General features: G+C 40.9%; 1 long non-coding RNA gene across 2 annotated transcripts in view; it reads right to left on the reverse strand.

The window, feature by feature from the left end:
* LOC111529922 overlaps window positions 1-9,632 on the reverse strand; it is a 13,206-nt gene extending 3,574 nt beyond the window's left edge. The window contains exons 1-4 of one of the 2 annotated variants that reach the window (XR_002727644.2): window positions 9,202-9,625; window positions 7,791-7,923; window positions 6,054-6,149; window positions 3,888-4,832 (exon numbers count right to left, since the gene is read on the reverse strand). This is a non-coding gene — a long non-coding RNA (uncharacterized LOC111529922). Of the gene's footprint in view, window positions 1-3,887; window positions 4,833-6,053; window positions 6,150-7,790; window positions 7,924-9,201 lie in introns of those variants that run through there. The other variant, XR_002727643.2, reaches the window with a different exon arrangement.
* Window positions 9,633-14,617: the final 4,985 nt, after the last annotated feature.

The following is a 14,617-nucleotide window of genomic DNA, read 5'->3' on the forward strand; positions in this document are numbered from 1 at the left end:
ATTCTGTGGACCTTTTTACTCTGTTCATAGTGTCTGATTAGAAAATTTTAAATTTTCATGAGGTTCAATTTGTCTATGTTTTCTTTTGGTGTCTCTGCCTTTGGTGTCATATCTGAGGAACCATTGCCACCTATGTCTCTAAGAGTTTTTATAGTTTTAGCTCTTACATCTAGGTCTTTGATTCATTTTGAGTCACTTTTTGGAGTTAATTTTTGTATATGGTGTTAGGTAAGGGTCCGGATTCATTGTTTTGCATGTGAATATCCTGTTTTCCTAACACCATTTGTTCAAAAGACTGTCTTTTCCCCATTGGTTGGTCTTGGCACCCCTGTCAAAAATCATTTGAGCATATATGTGAGAGTTTACTTCTGGGCTCCATTTTATTCTATTGGTGTGTATGTCTGTCCTTACACCAATTTCATGCTGTTTTGATTACTGTAGCTTTGTAGTAAGTTTTAACATTAGGAAGTGTGAGACCTTCAACTTTGTTCTTTTTCAATATTCTTTTGGCTGTTCAGAGTCCCTTGAGATTCCATATTAATTTTAGAATGAATCTTTATATTTCTGCACAAGATATTATTGGGGTTATAGTAGGGATTCCATTAAATATATAGATCACTTTGGGTAGTATTGACATCTTAATAATATTAAGTTACCTAATCTGTGAATATGGAATTTCATTCCATTTATTTATGTTTTTGTTTTCTTTCATGAGTGTTTTGTAGTTTTCATTGTACAAGTTTTCACCTCCTTGGTTAATTCCTAAGCATTCTATTACTTTTGATGCTAATGTAAATGGAACTGTTTTCATGATTTCCTTTTCAGATTGTTCATTGTTAGTGTATGGAAATGTAAGTCATTTTTCTGTGTTGATTTTTTATCCTGCTAGTTTGCTGAATTCATTTATTAATTTTAACAGTCTTTTTGTGTGTGTGTGTGAAAACTTTAGAATTATCTACATGTAATATCACCTGTGATCAGAAATAATTTTACTTCTTCCTTTCCAATTTGGCTGCCTTTTACTTCTTTTCTTCCATAGTTACTCTGGCTAGGACTTAGAGTATGTTGAACAGAAATAGAGAGAGGACATCTTTGCCTTGTTCCTGATCAGAAAGCTTTTGGTTTTTCACCATTGAGAATGATGTTAGCTATGGGTTTTTTATATATGGCTTTTATTGCATTGACATAGTTTCCTTTTATTTCATTTTTTGAGTTTTTTTTTTACATGAAATGGTACTGAATTTTTGTCAAACGCTTTTTCTGCATCAAAAGAGATGATTTTTTTTCCTTTATTCTGTCAATATGGAATAGTATATTGATTGTTTTTCATGTGTTGAACCATCCTTGCATTCTAGGAATAAATCCCACTTGGACATGGTGTATAATCCTTTTAGCATGCTGCTTAATTTGGCTTGCTAATATTTGATTGAGGATTTTGGCATCAATGTTCATAAGGGATATTGGTCTGTAGTTTTCTTATGTTTGTCTGGCTTTGGCATCAGGGCAATTCTGGCTTCATAAAATGAGTTAGGAAATGTTCTCTCCTTCCGTTTTGTGGAAAATTTTAAGAAGGATTGGTGTTAGTTCTTTAAGTGTATAGTAATATTCACCAGATAAGCTGTCAGGTCAGGGCTTTTGTGTTTTTCTTGTTGGGAGGTTTTCTTCTTCCTCTTATTCTTATTCTTCTTCCTCTTCCTCTCCTTCCTCTTCCTCTTCTTCTTCAACGTTGAGAGAGAGAGAGAGAGTGAGAAAGAGAGAGAAGGAGTCTCGCTTCTTCACCCAGGCTGGAGTGCAGTGGCATGATCATGGCTCACTGCAGCCTCAACCTGCTGGGCTCAATGATCCTCCCACTTCAGCTTCCTAAGTAGCTGGGACTACAGGCATGCACCATCATATCCAGCTAATTTTTATTTTTATAGAGACAGGGTCTCTCTATGTTGCCCAGGCCAGTCTCAAACTCCTAGGCTTAAGCATCCTCCTGCTTTGGTCTCCCAAAGTGCTAGGGTCACTGGCATGAGCCTAGTACTCAGCCTTTTAGTTTTTCATGATTCAGTCTTGGTAGATTTTGTGTTTCACAGAATATATCCATTCTAGGTCATCCAGTTTGTTGGCATACAATTGTTCATAGCTCTCCTGGAATTTTTTAAATTTATATAGACTCTATCATAGTGTCTTCATTTTAATTTCTAATTTTATTAATTTGAATTTTTTTTTTTAGTCATTTCTAACTAAAATTTCTCTATTGCTTTTATATTCTCTAGTTATCTCTGCTCTAATCTTTATTATTTCCTTCCTCCTGCTAGCTTTTTGGCTTAGTGTTTTTGTTTTTTGTTTGTTTGTTTGTTTGTTTTTTTTGAGACAGAGCCTTGCTCTGTTGCCCAGGCTGGAGTGCAGTGGCACGATCTTGGCTCACAGCAACCTCCGCCTCCCAGGTTCAAGCGATTCTCCTGCCTCAGCCTCCTGCGTAGCTGGGATTACAGGTGCGTGCCACCACGCCTGGCTAATTTTTGTATTTTTAGTAGAGACAGGGTTTCACCATGTTGGTCAGACTGGTCTCTAACTCCTGACCTCGTGATCTACCCGCCTTGGCCTTCCAAAGTGCTGGGATTACAGGCCTGAGCCACCGCGCCTGGCCTATTGTTCTTAAGTTTCTTAAGTTATAAAGTTTTTCTTAAGTTTTTTTAAGTTGTAAAGTTAGATTTTTGATCTGAGATCTTTCTTGTGTTTTAATATAATCTTTGTAGCTATAAATTTCTTCCTTAGGTACTGCTTTTGTTGTATCCTACAAGTTTTTGTATATTGTTTTCATTTTCTTTCATCTCTATTTTATAATTTCCTTTGTGATTTCTTTGATATAATGATTATTTAAGAGTGTCATTTACTTTCTACAAATTTGTGAATTTTCATGTTTTCTTAACTTTATCCTCTTGTGATCAGGGAAGATATTTTATATGATATATACCTTTTTAAATCTATTGATCCTTAATTTATGGCCTAACATGGTCTATTTTGGAGCATATCCCATGTGCAAGTGTATTCTATTGTTATAGTGTATTCTATATATTTTCTGTTAGATCTAATTGGCTTATTGTATTGTTCAAGTCCTCTATTTCCTTATTGGCCTTCTGATTTATTTATTATTGAGAGTGGGTTATTGAAGTCTCTTTTGTTGTAGAACTGTCTATTCTGTTAATTTTGTCCATTTTTGCTTCGTATATTTTGATGGTCTGTTATTAGGTATATAAATGCTTATAATTGTTATATGTCCTTGCTGTCTTGAATCTTTTCTTAATATGTAATGTCTCTCTTTGTCTTATGGAACCTCATTTTGATTTAAGGTCTATTTTGTTTGATAACAGTATGTCCATCCCTGCTTTCTTTTGGTTACTATTTGCATGGAATATCTTTTTCCATTCTTTTACTTTCAGTCTATTTGTGTCTTTGGATCTAAAGTGAAACTTAGTAGACAGCATATAGTTGGATCATGGGTGTTTTTTGTTGTTGTTTGTTTGTTTGTTTTTTAACCCATTCTGCCAGTTACTGTGTTTTGCTCTGAGGATTTAATCCAGTTATATTTAAAGTAATTACTGATAAGGAGGGACTTATTTCAGTCATTTTGCTATTTATTTTCTATGTGATTTTAGTTTTGTCCCTTATTTCCTATATTACTCTCTTTTTTTTTTTTTTTTTCTTTTTTTGAGACGGAGTCTCGCTCTGTCGCCCAGGCTGGAGTGCAGTGGCCGGATCTCAGCTCACTGCAAGCTCCGCCTCCCGGGTTTACACCATTCTCCTGCCTCAGCCTCCCGAGTAGCTGGGACTACAGGCGCCCGCCACCTCGCCTGGCTAATTTTTTGTATTTTTAGTAGAGACGGGGTTTCACCGTGTTAGCCAGGATGGTCTCGATCTCCTGACCTCGTGATCCGCCCGTCTCGGCCTCCCAAAGTGCTGGGATTACAGGCTTGAGCCACCGCGCCTGGCCTCCTATATTACTCTCTATTTTGTGTGTTTGATTTTTCAAAAGTGAAACATTTTAATTTCATTCTCATTTCATTTTGTGTATATTCCATAACGATTTTCTTTGTGGTTACCATGGAGATTACATTTCACATCCTAGATTTGTAATACTCTGATTTGAACTTTTACCAGCTTATCTTTAATAACACAGAAAAACTCTGATCTTATACAACTCCATCCCCAACACTTTTAGATAGTAATGTCATAAAATTACCTCTTTATACATTGTGTGTCCGAAAACATAGATTAATAATTTTTTAATGCATTCATCTCTTAAATCACGTAAAAAACAAAAAGTGGAGTACAAACCAAAGTTACAATAATATGAACTTTAAAATTTTCCCAGGTATTGGCATTTACTAGAGATCCTTATTTCTTCTCATGGCACTGAGTTACTGTCTAGTGTCCTTCCATTTCAATTGGAAGGACTCCCTGTAGCATTTCTCGCAGAGCAGTTCTCTTGGTAACACTTTCCCTCAATTGGGAATGTCTTCAATTCTCCCTCAGTTTTGGTGGATAGTTTTGTCAGATTTAGGAGTCTTGGTTGTTAGTTCTTTTCTTTTAGCACTTTGAACATGTCAGCCCACTGCCTTCTGCCTTCTGCCCTCTGCCCTCTAAGGTTTCTGATGAGAAATCTGATAATCTTAGTGAGTATCCCTTGAATGTAATGAGTCACTTCTTTTTTGCTGCTTTCAGTATTTTCTTTATGTCTCTGTCTTGACAGTTTGATTATAATGTGTCTCAGCATGAGTCTCTGAATTCATCCTTCTTGGAGCTCATTGAGCTTCTTGGGTGTTTATATTTATGTCTTTTTACATCTGTGTAGTGCGAGTACAAAAAAAAAAAGTCTTTCATCAAATTTGGGTAGTTTTGGCCATTTCTTAAAAATAGTCCCTCTTCCTCCTTGTTTCTCTCTTTCCTCTGGCACTCCCACCTTTTCTATTAGTTGCGTGTGGGTTTTTGTCTGTTACAAATTGAGCTACTGTAACCGTTAGTGTATAGGTCTTTGTGTGGAAATATTCTTTCTCTTCTCTTGTGTTATAATCTAAAAGTGCAATGCCTTTGTTGCAGGGTAGGTGAATATTTTACATTTTAGGAAACTGCTAAATTGTGTTCTAAAATTATTATGCCATTTTACATCCCCTGGGATGTAAAATTTAAAATAAATATAGGGATGTATATTTATTTAAAATTTATTAAAATATTAAATATTAAAATACAAATTTTAAAATATAGGGATATATATTTATTTTTCTTAAGTGAACTTTAGTGGTTTGTGTCTTCAAAGAGAGTTTGTTCCTTTTATTTTATTTGCCAGAGTTATTGGCATAAATGGTATAGTCCCCCATGAAATTGCATCCCTGATTGTGAGCAAGAGTTCCAGTTTTGTCACATAATCACCAACAATTGCTAAGATCTGTGTTTTTAATGTTCATAATGCTACTAGGGATGGAGTAATAATATCTCATTGTAGTTTTAACTTGCATTTCTCTAAGGGTTTATGATTTTGAGCATATTTTATTTTATTTTTTATTTTTATTTTTTTTGAGACGGAGTCTCGCTCTGTCGCCCAGGCTGGAGTGCAGTGGCCGGATCTCAGCTCACTGCAAGCTCCGCCTCCCGGGTTTACGCAGTTCTCCTGCCTCAGCCTTCCGAGTAGCTGGGACTACAGGCACCCGCCACCTTGCCCGGCTAGTTTTTGTTTTTGTATTTTTTAGTAGAGATGGGGTTTCACCGTGTTAGCCAGGATGGTCTCGATCTCCTGACCTCGTGATCCGCCCACCTCAGCCTCCCAAAGTGCTGGGATTACAGGCTTGAGCCACTGCGCCCTGCCGTGGGTGAGTATTAAAATGGGTAATGAAGTTCCTTTGGAGAGGCTAGTGAGATTATCTCTTTCTTACCCAAGTCTCAGCCTTTTTCTACCCAGGCCGTAGGGCTTTGAAGAGAAACTTCCAAACGTGGCAGAAATGCACCTCCTGCCTGACAGCTGGGCTGTTTCCAGCAACGATGGCCTCCCTACCTGCCATGCTCTTACTCACCTGTGCACCATCTTCTTTCATCTGTTCTCACTGTCACCTCAGGCTCTTTCCATTGTTCCAATAAGGCGATCACATGTGGTTTAGAAAGGGAATGTCCTGCTTATGAGATAAGAACGTGGAAAAGAAATAAAATATGAATTCAAAAATACTTTCAGCTTTGGTTAAATTTGCCATAAATGAAAGGTCAAATGACAGTGACCTTTATATCTCAGAGATGAGAAGAGTAAGAGGATTCATAATTCCAGATAGGTAGAGAAAGGTTTTATTTATTTATTTATTTAGAGATGGAGTCTCACTCTGTCACCAGGCTGGAGTGTAGTGCGCGATCTCAGCTCGCTGCAACCTCTGCCTCCCAGGTTCAAGGGATTCTGCTGCCTCAGCCTCCCGAGTAGCTGGGACTATAGGCATGTGCCACCATGCCCAGCTGATTTTTGTATTTTTAGTTGAGATGGGATTTCACCATGTTGGCCAGGATGGTCTCAATCTCTCGACCTTGTGATCCGCCACCTTGGGCTCCCAAAGTGCTGGGATTACAGGCATGAACCACCACGCCCGGCTGAAAGGTTTTATTTTAAATGAAATCTATCTATCTATCTATTATAAACATAGATAAGTGTATACTTATTTATTTTTTGTGTCTTGATAAAAAACAGGGCCCAATGGCTCATGCCTGTAATCCCAGCACTTTGGGAGGCCAGGGTGGGCAGATCACTTGAGGTCAAGAGTTCGAGACCAGCCTGGCCAACATGGTGAAGCCCTGTTTCTACCAAAAATACAAAAATTAGCTGGGTATGATGGTGTATGCTTGTAATCCCAGCTACTAGGGAGGCTGAGGCCGGAGAATTGCTTGAACCTGGGAGGTGGAGGTTGCAGTGAGCTGAGATCATTATACTCCACTCCAGCCTGGGCAACAGAGTGAGACTATGTCTCAAAAAGAAAAAAAAAAAAAAAAAAAAGTATGACATTGTGATTGAGAACACGGATTGTGGAACCTAAGTGCCTGGGTTCAAGTTTCTGCTACCGTCACCTATGGGCTGTGTGGTCTTGCATAACTCACTTAAATACACTGTGCTTTAGAATTCTCATCTAAAATGGTTAGCACCTATAGAGTGCTTGTAAGGATAAAAATCAGTTAATACAAATATATATTAATATAAAGAGCAGAGAACAGTGAACCAGCACACAGTAAGCACACTGTGTGTTACTAACATTATTATTGTTATTTTGCTAAGAGAAAAACAAAGTCTCCTTAGACATCTACATCTATAGGATATAGATTTGATTTGCATTTACTCTTAAATGCAAAGTTCAGAGATGATGAATTTTAACCATAAAATCAGATTATATTATACGAAATAAAATCAGGTAGCTCCAGTTTTAAATGATTTGTTTATCCAATCCGCCGGCATATAAGTTATATAGGCTCTTCAGATAGAACAAATCAAGACCCTTTGTCTAGCTGTTTTGCCTGCAAGGTGGGTCAGATTTTCACAGAACGTTCAGAGCAATTCAGAGTAAAAACATAATAGAAAACCTGGCCTCTTTTGTCAATGTTTTGCAATAAACAATCCAGAATTCTAATCCTGCCATTGGGTCATTTCCAACCTAACAAAGCTCAAATGATTTCTCTGGCAACAAGAAGAAATTGTGTTCAGTTCTTAAGATAGCCCTAAAATCTATAATGGAGAAAGTATAACAGGGAGCAGATTCGCAAGTATTTGAAAAAGGTACACTTACCCATTGACATCAAGTTCCTGTAGTTTTCCAACATCACATCTCTGTACAAGCCCCTCTGGGAACAGTCCAGACTCTCCCACTCCTGCTGGGAGAAGGCTATGGCCACATCCTCAAATGTCACTGATCCCTGAAACTGCAAACCCACATATTTCTGGTGAAATCAAAGAAAATGCTTTCAAGGTGAAAGGAGATGAAATAAACGTTTCCATGTAGTAAGGGAACAATAACATAGGCTGGAAGCTTATAACATGGGAAGTGGATAAGCATAGTATCTGCATGTTCTAGATGAATCCTGCTGCTGTGGACAAAATGTCCTATATATTGTAGGATATCACCATACTCCGTATCTGTGGTGAAATGGACAAAATAATCCTAGTTTCCCTTTTATGTAAAAGAGTATATACAAAGATATTGCCTGCTAGGTATCTAACTAAACAAATTCTCAAAAAGGATTAGTCTCTATATTACTCTCCCTTTAAGAGGAAGATAGCTATGATCTCTTTCTCCAACTGTAGAATAAAATCTGCCTTAGCAAATAGCCATGACACAAGTTTGTTGAATAACTCCTCAAGCTTCAAGTTTATTATGTCAGATCATAAGTGTTTTTCCTTGTATTAATAAACACTTTTTTCCATAGTGACATAAAAGTTATCCTGTGGATCTATATTGAGTTAGTAATTTTGTGAGGCTGAGGTGGGCAGATTATTTGAGGTCAGGACTTTGAGACCAGCCTGGCCTATGTGGTGGGGGGGGAATTCTGCTCTCCTGGATTAGAACATCACTGACAGAGGTCAGAGAAAATTTCCTGAGGGATCAGAGACTGTAATTTTCCACTGGATGCTAAGATTCCAGCTGTAGGGCTTGTAAAAACAAAAAACCAACAGAAAAGATTCTCTGATGTTTAAATTTCCTCTGTCCCCTAGCAGCTAGAGAGAGAGAACTACTGCTGTGGGATAATGCAAAATTGAAGAACCTTAAGAAAAGCCTGGATCCTATTTCTGAGCAATATGGAGATTGACGGAAATGTTTACAGCTGTCATCTTGCTCTCCTTTCTTACATAATTTTGTCATTAGGAAAGTAATCTGCACAACAGATCCTTTGAAGTCCTTTTCCCTGCACTGATAATTTTCAGATGACATTGCTCTCATTTTTAAAAAAAGGTGTAAATACTTATAAAGTTTTTACAAAACAAGAAGAGGCTTCCTGGCACTCCCATTTCTTCCCGCTGCATGCACAAGGTATCATATCTATCATTTCCTTTTTAAATTGAGACTTGAAGAGTCTTTTGCTCCTTTACATAAATCAATTACAGTGATTTTATCCAAAATAGTAACAAATATTAACAGGTCAGATTCGCATGGAGGCCATGCACCCAGTCTTCGCGGGTGCACACCGGCCCTGTCCACGCACCTTCCCTTTCCCTGCCTCTTCCGCACTCGCAGGCCCGAGATCCTCTCCCGGTCCATCCAACGCTCACGCATGTCTCAGTTCAGGTTCCGCGCCGACCCAGGTCTGCAGAACTCCCGGTGCTAACTGTGTTCCTTTGCAGAAATTCAGGTTTCCCGGCGGGGCTGCTCTAACCTCTGAGCCGGGGGCCGACTTCTACCTCGCAAAACTCCTAAGGTCGCTGCCGGGTCAACGACCACAATGAACTGGCGAGGAGGTAGGGGTTGAGGTCGTTCCAGGGGCCTCTGAGAAATGTAGTTTCAGGCTACATTGGCCGGATCGCAGTATCCTGTGGGAAATGTAGTCCGGAGCCGTCACACCGCCGAGCATGCGCGGCGCAGTCCACAAGGCCTCCCACCGGCACCCGGAGACTTCTGGGCGCTCCCGTCCGGCTGAGGGTGCGCAGGCGCAGGCGCTCGCAGAGCGGGAAGCTTGTAGACCTATAAGCTGGGTGATTTTGGGGAGTCGGGGGGCGACTGACACCTGAGGCCCGAAGTAGGTGGCCAGCTTCTTAGAGGGCCAACCCAGGGCAGTAACACACCAGGTCAGAAAAAGCAAAAACAAAAAAAATGATAATGTATACCAAAATATGTTATTACTTTAACGCAAAAATATGAAAACTAGGTGTTTGAAATTATCTTTCCGTACTGTTTGCTTTTCGCTACAGAAATACTATTATTTAACAAAACATTAATACGATTAATAGTGGCAATTTGACTAATCACGTGTGAGAAAAATATATTTCTGTCCTCTGATACAGAAATTTTAAGTTTCTATTAAATATTTAAATTTTGTGGGTTCTAAGATGCTAAATGTAAGACCTTTTAAAAGGAGAATGTAAATAAGACTAATCAAACAGACATTAACTATATGTAAAAGACATTTATCTTTCTGTCCCATCATACGTTTAGGAGATATTTACTCTTTCTGGTTCCTTTTCCAGTAATACTTCTCTGTATTATCTGCCTGTAGCCTTTATGGCATTCTTCTTTTGGTTTATATAATGCTAAAACTGAATACAGGCAAACGTGAAATTCACCTTGACTGTAAGCTCCGATTTTTGTTTGTTTGCTTTGTTTATGTTTTGTTTTGAGACAGGGTCTCCCTCTGTTGCTCAGACTGGAATGCAGTGGCGCGATCTCGATCTCGGCTCACTGTAATCTCCCCCTCCCAGGTTCAAGTGATTCTCCCACCTCGGCCTCCAGAGTAGCTGGGACTACAGGCGCGCGCCACTATACCTGGCTAATTTTTACATATTTTTTTGTAGAGATGGGGTTTTGCCATCTTGCCCAGGCTAGTCTCGAACTCCTGGGCTCCAGCGATCCACCCGCCTCGGCCTCCCAAAGTGCTGGGATGACAGGGTGAGCCACCGCGGCCAGCTGAGCTCTGTTCTTATTAAGCCCACATTACAGTGATTCCTGGTGTCAGTCCAGGGTGATGACATTGATACGGAAGTGAGGAAGGGGAGTGCCGGGGAGGGAAGGGCAGGGTCCCTTTAAATGATACGGAAGTGGGGAAGGGAAGTGCTGGGTACAGGAGGGTGTGGTCCCTGGCTAGGGTTCTACCCCGGCCCTGTGCCCACTGACCTAGGTGAGGACAGGCATTTTTGTTTTCCTGCCTAAATTTTGCATTTCCCAAGACCGCCCTGGCCTGCCACGCCCCCATCCTGTTCCCGCCCCCATCCGGTGTGTATAAATACTCCGACCTAGGAAGCAGACACACATGCCGCTGGACATCGAGAGGAACATGTTGGCGGGAGAAGACATGACAGACGCTGGCACGCGGGCAGGCCACCCACCAGAAGGACGCAGAGTTTGGCTGGTGCAGTCGGAGGAGAGCAGGTGGGAGCAGCCCGACTCCAGGGGAAAACCATCTCCCTTCTGGCTCCCCTAACTGTTGAGAGCTACTTCCACTCAAAACATCGCAGTCATCCTCCAAGCCCATGTGTGATCTGATTCTTCTGGTACACCAAGACAGGAACCCCGGGATACAGAAAGCCCTCTGTCCTTGCGATGAGGCAGGGATCTAATTGAGCTAACATAAACTGCCTGCGGACGGCTAAACTAAAAGGGCACCCTGTAACACGCCCACTGGGGCTTCAGCTGTAAACATTCACCCCTAGACACTGCCACTGGGGTCGGAGCCCCACAGCCCACCCGTCTGTATATTCCCCTGGAGGTTTGAGCAGCGGGGCACTGAAGAAGCAAGCCACACCCCTGTCGCAAGCCCTGCCAGGAGGACAAGGGAACTTTTCCCTTATCAACATCAACCTAAATAACCTCGCAACAAAAGCATTTGACTGTGAATAGTTAAGATTTTCCCTACCAGCAGTAGCAGGTTTTTAGCCTTATTGGAATTAGTTTCTAGCTCTGCAAAAATGTTCACTCGCTTTGTAACTCCAGGCTTTTTTGGTAGAGCAGCTGTTTGTTGACCAGTGGCGTCGCCTCTGTAAGTTCACCATGTAGGCTATTCATGTCTAAAGGGTCCATCATTTTCTTTTTTTTTTTGAGACGGAGTTTCGCTGTCGCCCAGGCTGGAATGCAGTGGCCGGATCTCAGCTCACTGCAAGCTCCGCCTCCCAGGTTTACACCATTCTCCTGCCTCAACCTCCCGAGTAGCTGGGACTACAGGCGCCCGCCACCTCGCCCGGCTAGTTTTTTGTATTTTTTAGTAGAGATGGGGTTTCACCGTGTTAGCCAGGATGGTCTCGATCTCCTGACCTCGTGATCCGCCCATCTCGGCCTCCCAAAGTGCTGGGATTACAGGCTTGAGCCACCGCGCCCGGCCCGTTTTCAAACCTTCTGAAACTCATTGGATATCTGTCATAATGTCTGAAGACAAATATTTCATTAACAAATAAGAAGGTGATAGACCTGGAGTGAGAATCCAGCCAGTTCATGTCAATCGGAGACAACTTTGCAAGATCCTGTGATTCCTGAACCAGCTGTGGTCACTGATCACTTCTGTCCTGGAGGAAGTAGAGACATTCAAGACAAATAAGGACTCATCTATTCCCCTGATTAAAGGACTTTTCATAGAGGCTCCATTAGGGGCCAAATTATGTACATTGTGCTGTCTGAGATGGGGATGTGTAAATAGCCATCAAAATGTCATCTGGGCAGAAATTTGTGAGGATAAATTTATGTTCAGGAGTGAGGGGTGAATACAATAGAAATTTGTATTTTGCAGTGGGGAATGTGAGTTCCATGGTGGGTAGAAACACAACAGATTAGTAGAATACCTAGAATCTCAAAGAAATGTTTAAATCACAGGTGTTTTTGAGAAAATTTTTGAAATGATTTTGAAATTATTTATTCAAAATGTGCCCCTCAAATACCAAGTGCCCACTCCATAGATGACAGCTAAGGATCACAATCTTACTGCTATGCCCCTGTGTTTTGAGTGAAGACTTGCGTGACTATAGTGAGGTTCTAGGTGTTTAATCGTTGAGGGTAAATTGGAGATTTCAGACGAAGCTGTCTCAGAGAAGAGGGAGGAAGGATACTTACAAGCCCTACAGCTGGAATCTTAGCATCCAGTGGAAAATTACAGTCTCTGATCCCTCAGGAAATTTTCTCCGACCTCTGTCAGTGATGTTCTAATCCAGGAGAGCAGAATTTCCCCCCCCTCATATAATGTTACTCACGGCATTTCCTGAAATACATTTCATCTAAGTTCCGTATGTTTATCTGAAAAGAACAGCCACTTACCAAATTGTGTTTCCAACTAGGATAGTGGCCGCAGTTGTCGTATCTTGTGCATTTGTCAGGAGAGGTCATCTGAACAGTGAGATAAAGACTTGGGATTCCATGCTCTCATCTCTTTCTGGGAGTGATTTTCTTCTCATCTGTGAGTGCAGAGACAGAGTCTTCAGGGAGAATTGAGATTACCTCCAAAAAACATTTGTGAAGTGAGCGATTCCCAGAAGGCTGTTAATGCTGATTAATGAAATTATACAAAAAGAATCATAAGATAACTGGAGAAGAAAATTATCTGTGAAGCCTGAGAAAAGATACGTCCCAGTGGGAGGTAAGTACAGAATACTGAGTTCTGAGATGTGAGGAAATTTAGTTGAGGTCATGGTTCTACTAGAATTGTGGCTACCATTAAATTTTTGTTCCTTCAGATTATGATTTATTTCTCTTCCTGATAACATTGAACAGTCATAAATGTGGAGGGAAAGGAATTGTTGAGGGTAGATTTAGAGAGAGTAAACAGGTACAAAGCCATGGTTTCCGTGTGTTTTAACAAATACTGAGCACCTGCCCTGTTGCAGGTGCTTTCTAGATGTGTGAACAAACAAAGAAATGTATCTACCTTAATCTGAGTTGAGAGAAGCACATAATAAATAATAAAGGAAATGTTAGAAGTTACATAGTGACTTATAAGGTGTTATAAGTTATGTAACCTATGTTACATATCTGTAACTTATGTTGTAAGTTACATAGTGACTTATGAGGTGAAAAGTGCAATAGGAAAGGAAACATGAGGAGCAGAATCGAGTGATGAGAAGCCTGTGGAGTAGGAGGGACTCCAGGAGGAAATAGAGGGAGTAGGGTTGATCTCATAGGGAAAATGATACTTGAGCAAATTTTTTTTTTTTTTTGAGACGGAGTCTCGCTCTGTTGCCCAGGCTGGAGTGCAGTGGCTGGATCTCAGCTCACTGCAAGCTCTGCCTCCCGGGTTTACGCCATTCTCCTGCCTCAGCCTCCCGAGTAGCTGGGACTACAGGGGCCCGCCACCTCGCCCGGCTAGTTTTTTGTATTTTTTAGTAGAGACGGGGTTTCACCAGGTTAGCCAGGATGGTCTTGATCTCCTGACCTCGTGATCTGCCTGTGTCGGCCTCCCAAAGTGCTGGGATTACAGGCTTGAGCCACCGCGCCCAGCCTGCTTGAGCAAATATTTAAAGGAGGCGAGGGAATGAGTGATTTGGAGACACATGAAGATGTTCCATGAAGAAGTGATCAGAACAATGCCCTTTTGGCAGGAGGATGCCCACATTTATTGACTAGTTAATGTGAGAAGATAAAATCTAGGGTTCCCTCCCCAAATTGGGACCACATTGAAGGTTTTTTACAGATCCAGAACTTCCTGTGGGATTGGCTGAGGCCTTTGTTGTGAATGTATAAAATGTCTACTCCCTCTGCCCAATACTGTTTACTTTCTTCACCTTCCCCAGGTACTGAGGCCAAGAGCCATTCCAAATAATTGTCCTCTGTGATAATCTCCATCTCAATGTCTGCTTCCTGTGAACCCAACTTGTGATAGAGTTAAATTAATTTGATGTTATCAAATATTTGGTTGAATTGTTAAAGCAAGCAATCTACGTATGTTAGTAAAGAAAGTATCAAGCCAGGCGCCATGGCTCACGCCTGTAATC

This window comes from Piliocolobus tephrosceles, chromosome 21 (genome assembly GCF_002776525.5).
Source record: "Piliocolobus tephrosceles isolate RC106 chromosome 21, ASM277652v3, whole genome shotgun sequence".
In the NCBI taxonomy this organism is placed as follows: Eukaryota; Metazoa; Chordata; class Mammalia; order Primates; family Cercopithecidae; genus Piliocolobus; species Piliocolobus tephrosceles.